Source organism: Ascaphus truei, chromosome 3, assembly GCF_040206685.1.
Source record: "Ascaphus truei isolate aAscTru1 chromosome 3, aAscTru1.hap1, whole genome shotgun sequence".
NCBI lineage: Eukaryota > Metazoa > Chordata > Amphibia > Anura > Ascaphidae > Ascaphus > Ascaphus truei.
This window is the reverse complement of record NC_134485.1, coordinates 340,624,741-340,630,740: the sequence shown is the minus strand read 5'-3', so window position 1 is coordinate 340,630,740 and position 6,000 is coordinate 340,624,741. Positions and strand designations below refer to the sequence as shown.

Genomic DNA, 6,000 nt, shown 5'->3' with positions numbered 1-6,000 from the left:
ACATTAGGCAGGGGGGCCCGAGAAATTTCATAAATGAAAAGGGGGGCTCGGCATAAAAAGTTTGCTCACCCCTGATCTATGGCATCATCTATTTACTGTTAAATCTGCACAAACAGTCATGTGGGATTGATTGGGTGATTGGATCAATTCACCGTCAATCTCCCAGTACAACGACCCATTTACTGTGGGTAACTATACCACTGTGACCCAATTATCACCATCTATCTCTCAAATTAGCAGTGTACTCATACAGTGCTACTGTTCTTGTTTGGGATTGATCGGGTGATAGGGTATACTCACCATTCACTCCCCAGTGCAGCAGCCTATGTACCTTGGTCTGCTGTAATTCTGCTACCGGACGGGTGACGTCTATCCCTCACTTACAGCATAGCTGCTCTTTCCTACGGCTGCTGTGTTACTGACATATGTAATTGACACACACTTCCTTATCCAGGGACCCGATATACAAGACACCTATTAATCTAACAAAAATAGGTGATCACAGCAGATCCCTTTGTGAAACCCTTTTTAACTGCCTTGTTACCTTATATCTATGCAGTATTTTATCTCCACTGAAGGACTGGTAGCTACGTGCCCCCTTGGAGATAATAATCTCTGCTTGATATATTCTATATACCTACTATTAGTTAGGTTATCAGTAGGCCAGTTTCTTTATTTGTACTAGTTGGATATACCTCACCCACATACATCACTGGCCAAATAGGCAGTTATAATACAGCAGTGAATAATATTAACCCCTAATCCCAACAAGCTGTTATTGCACTGCATGACTGTTATATCTTCCATATGCATGTCAACATAGCTTACAGCAATGTTATTTTGATCAGAGTTACTTTATATGCTGTTTATTTTAAATCCCTTTATTTTATATTTGTTAATGATAATAAATTATTTTAATATAATTCATACTGATTCTGTGACTGAGTGCTCATTCACTAGGTTTCTTTTTCTCCCAGTCTATGCCATTGTATCCTACCTAGAAGAGCACCTCACTCTTACTACTTAGCTGTGCGCCCCCCCTTTCTTTTGTGTGCAGCTTCTCCAAAGTAGGCACAATAATGTAAAATGTACTATATGGAAAAATCATATCAATAAAATGTTTATGGATTCATTTGTATAAATTTTTTTTATAGCTAAACACAAAGAAATCAGGATATATGCAACTTGGGATACCCCCCAAAAAATGAGGTCAGGAATTGGGTGCTACAGGCAAAGGACCTAGTCAGGGTAACTACATGTAATACAAGAGAGGGAGCCGTGCACACCAATAAGAGATGCAAGAAAAACTTAATCAGGGAAGAAGGTGTTAGGCACCGAAATGTTGGATATTATATGACTGTGCCCAGTCATTAAAATTATTTTTTTGCACTAAGTTTTTCTTGCATCTCTCATTGGTGTACACGGCTCCTTCTCTTATATATTTTTATACATACAATAGAAGTGGTATTAAATCCCCCTCGTGAAATTCAGCGAAGCCCCAGCCCTCTCTAAGAGCACTTTTGAGATTAGATGTAAAGAACACCAACCTTCTCTAATAGTGCATCTGAGATTAGATGCATTGTAAATTCATCTGTGATCTGGAACAAGTTTCAAATATTTTCTCTCCATGGCTAAGGGGACCAATCAGAAGGCACAAAAGAGGAAATAAATAAAAATACACAAATATAGTGCAATAACATTTAACAACTCAGTAATAATAGTTCCAGGACTCACTGAGGTACTTCCCTTGCCCCAATGCCCCAAAAACGCAAGACAGTAACCCTAACAATCTTAGTGCATGAACAAACTTAAGGTAATAAATGCTAGAATCTGATATAGCACTAGAGAGAATAACAAGTGTAGAATCAAACCACAGGGTATATGTCACTCATAATCTCAAGCACTTCTCTCCTGCTGCAAGGGTAACTGCCTTTTGGGGCATTGGGGCAAGGGAAGTACCTCAGTGTCCCCTTGGGGACTTGAGGGAACGGGCCTGAGGAAGTGGTTTGTCCCCGAAATGTTGCCCCCCTGTTTATCACCATTTTGTGCCCCCCTGTGTTTTTTCCCTATTTTTGCTTTTGCATTCTTTATCACCGTTTTTTTGTACTACTTTTGTGTGTATTGTGCATTTCAGATTATCTTGTATGGGTCACATCACTCTGTGTATTTAACTTGTGTAGATATTAAATACTTCTTTGATTTGGCATTTACCTTTTTTTTAGATTTTATTTCATCAGTCAGTGAATGCTGGAACTATTATTACTGTTTTGTAATTATCTAGGAGGAACTGGGTCCTTCTTTTTGTTCCTTGAGTTTGCACCCTGCAATTTGCGTATCAGTGCTGTCTATCATTAGTCTTTTTCTAACATTTAACAAATGTTTATATAGGCTGAGATCTTGGCTCTTCCGAAATGTCTACTCTTTGTTGTTAAATTAATAATTGCATATCCAAACTGTGGCTACTTTCTTTGTATATGTAGATCGTTCCGTGTGGATAATCTTAAAAGATAAAAATGTAGAACCTCATAGGGTAGGTTGTGTAACAAATACTTTATAAAATGTAAAAGCTGTAGCGTACATTCTTTTCAGTAACTCCCGTGCCGCAAACGAGCTGCGATCTCACCGCCTCCGTTGGTAATGGCGCCTCTGCTGTTTGCTAGCGTCTCATGTGCTGATCGGGTCACAACTTCCGGTTCCATCCTAAACTACGGGATGAAACACACCCTGCTCCTGGGGTCCAGAATCAACACGTTTCGCTGCCCATCAGCTTCATCAGGATTGACTCCTGATGAAGCTGTTGCGCAGCGAAATTTGTCGCAAGCCCAGACCCCAGGAGCCGGACGGAATTTTAATAGGCACAGGGTAGAAAATAAGCACAGTATCTTGTAAATAGATACAATTGGAGGGTATGCTTCTTCGGGATGAAAGACAGCTTCAAAGTAGTTCGGATCGTACAGATAGCCCAATGCTACCCATATAGCGTAAAGATCATTCACCTTGACAATCAACTGCTTACTAGGTAAGCCTCAAAAATTTAACTTTTTTTTAAAGTATGGGTAATCATTGGAACTTTTTAGTCCATAAACCCCCTAACTTCTGCCATCTGAGTATGTGGAGCTTCAGTGTGTGACTGCAGTCAGTTTAGATTTTATGGGACAGAACAAAATGAATGTCAATTCCTCCCTATCTGGTTTGTGATTATAACGTCAATTTTATGGACAAATTAAATAAATAACAAAAACAGAGTGCTGAATAATTACATTCCTGCGTTTCTTTAAAAAATAAAATAAGTGTATGTGGGAGGAATTGCACCTTTAAACAAGGTACTGTAGTCACTGGGTGTATAATTAACGAGCACTGCAGACCCTCCATTCCCTCTATCTGTGGTGTGAAGGAGGATGTGAGCTGAGATACCCGTTACAAAACACAACATAGTTTTTATAGCGCTGTCAAGTGGACTGGCCAAAAATAATAATGTCGACGTCACCGACGCTTCGAACTGTCCCTTCAAGGGCACCGTACAGAGGGGGTCACGCGGTTTGATTCCACATAGTGAGGCGTGTGATTATCACTTCTCAGCGGAGACCTGCGCACCTCGGCCACATCACTGCGCACCTCGGCCACATCACTCCAGCGCACCCACACCCATCCGAGGACACCGACACGGCGGCTCGGCGAGTACCAGGTGGGATTGCTGGCTTTAAAAGTGTCCCTTTAACCCCTTGTGTTGCCCGGTGGACCCGCAACACATTACACTCAGTTGCTCTGTCAGCGAAAGGGTTAACTACCAGACGAGGTCACCAAACCACGAGGGAGAGTGTAACGGCGAATAATTAAGCAGCCCGGACACCGCAGGACATGCGCAGTAACCAGCTGTTTAATGGCAGAGGACTGTGCAGGAGGGGGGACGCTGATCTGTGTGTGACTGTTGGGGGACGGACACTGGGGCTGTGCTTACTTTATCATTCTCTATTGTAGTTGCAGACGGGGAGGGGGGGGAGCTTTGTTATTTTGCAGAGCGCTGTAGATTATGTTCCTGTCGGGATTTGTCTACTTGAATTGGGAGAGTGGTTTATGCCCCAAACGGTCTGTTCCTCATTGGACAAGTGAACTAAGGACCGTGGCATGTTTTATAGGTAAAATGTTGCTTACTGACTTAAAAAAAAAACCCCCAAAAAACAGACATCATCTTTAAAGCAAGCGACAGAGAAGCCCAATGCTACATCCAATATGACAAAAATACGCAGTAAAATACTTCTATATTCTCTTGAAAAAGGGTCATTTAGTTTAACCCTTTGGCCAAAGCATTGTAAGCCTTGGGCTTCTCTGTCGCTTGTTGTATACATTTGCCACGCTCAATAGCTCTCCTTTTTGACACTTATATACATATATATTTTGTGGGTGCTCAGGTGTTCCCAAAATGAGCTTGCTGGGGTTCTGTGTGTTTCATGATGTTTAAAGCAAACAAAAGAAATATTCTATTCTGCTCTCCCATTACATAAGTGTTATATAAATCAAGGTGCAATAGAGGAAAATTACATATGCATAGTTTAACAAATTGGTCCCAAGGGGATAAAAAAAAAAGCTGTGTGTGCTGTGCACGCGCATATTAAGTGAAACTTCTTTGTGTGTTGTCAGCAACATATAAAGTAACAATAATATTATTACTGCTTAGAGCATGAGTAAATTTGATTGGCGGGGTCATGTTTATTGGCAGCAGTACCAGCATCATGGATGTTGAGTGGGGGGGGTAGGCACATTATTCAGGGGCGGTGTTCGGCGCATCACTGGGGTGGGTGTGTGTCAGTCAGTGTGCGTGTGTCAGTCAGTGTGTGCGTGTGTGTTTGTGTGTCAGTCAGTCTGTGTGTGTGTGTCAGTCTGTGTGTGTATGTGTGTCAGTGAGTGTGTGTATGTGTGTCAGTCAGTGTGCGTGTGTCAGTGTGTGCGTGTGTGTATTTGTGTCAGTCTGTGTGTGTGTGTGTCAGTCTGTATGTGTGTCAGTCTGTGTGTATGTGTGTCAGTCTGTGTGTGTGTGTGTCAGTCTGTGTGTGTCAGTCTGTGTGTGAATGTGTGTCAGTCTGTGTGTGTGTGTGTGTCTGTCTGTGTGTGTCAGTCTGTGTGTCAGTCTGTGTGTGTGTGTCAGTCAGTCAGTCAATGTGTGTCTGGGTGTCCTGCCCCCCTCTCTCCTGACTCACCCCAGCACACTTGTCCTCCCCCCAGCACCCTTGTCCTTTCCCTGCAGCACCCTTGTCCTTTCCCTGCAGCACCCTTATCCTTTCCCTGCAGCACCCTTGTCCTGCCCCCAGCACCCTTTTCCTGCCCCCAGCACCCTTGTCCTCCCCTCAGCCCCTTTCTGCAGTCCCCTCCCCCCCCCATTCCTACCAGATCGCGGCACAGAGGCGATGGAGGCAGAGGCGGCGGGTGGAGGGGGGCAGCGCGTCATCGTCAGCTGGAGCCGGCTCGGAGGGGAGCGCTGCAGCGATGCCCCTTCTGACGGTGCTGTGGGGGACGCAGCGCACTCAAACCCCCTGTTACCGGAGCAGGAGCCGTTCCATGCCTCGGCCGGGGGAGGCCTGCAGGGACACGGGCATGCACCGGGAGGAGAGGCCGCGGGAGATCAGGGCCTGCATAGGGCCCCGGGGAGCAGTGTGGGCTGCAGTGTCCCTGTGAGGAGAGCCATGGCGTCTTGAGCGTCGCCATTACTACCGTGCATGCGTGGCATGTCAATGGGCGGGGAACGGCGGCAGTCAGGAGTGGCTGTATCTCCTCGGGCTGCGGTCCGGCACCGGGTCTCCGAGCCATGGCGTCCGGTGTGGGGGAGCGTTAGGAGTGGCGGCGGCGGCGATTAAATTTTGAGGGGGAGCATGGCATGGCAGCGGACATGTTGGGGGAACGGCGCCGCTGCCAGCCGCTTCTGCGCATGTGCAGAAGTCCGTAAGCGTCGCCATTAGTAGTGCGCACGAGCGGCATGGCAGCGGACGTGTGGGGGGAATGGCAGCC

The 6,000-nt window shown here is 45.4% G+C and overlaps 1 protein-coding gene across 1 annotated transcript in view; it reads left to right on the top strand.

Moving 5' to 3' along the window:
* The first annotated feature begins 3,534 nt into the window (after window positions 1-3,534).
* Window positions 3,535-6,000, top strand: part of LOC142489976 (E3 ubiquitin-protein ligase TRIM39-like) — a 42,004-nt gene continuing 39,538 nt past the window's right edge. Inside the window, 1 exon segment of the mRNA XM_075591669.1 lies at window positions 3,535-3,685. The gene's annotated coding sequence lies outside the window, so the exon portion shown is untranslated.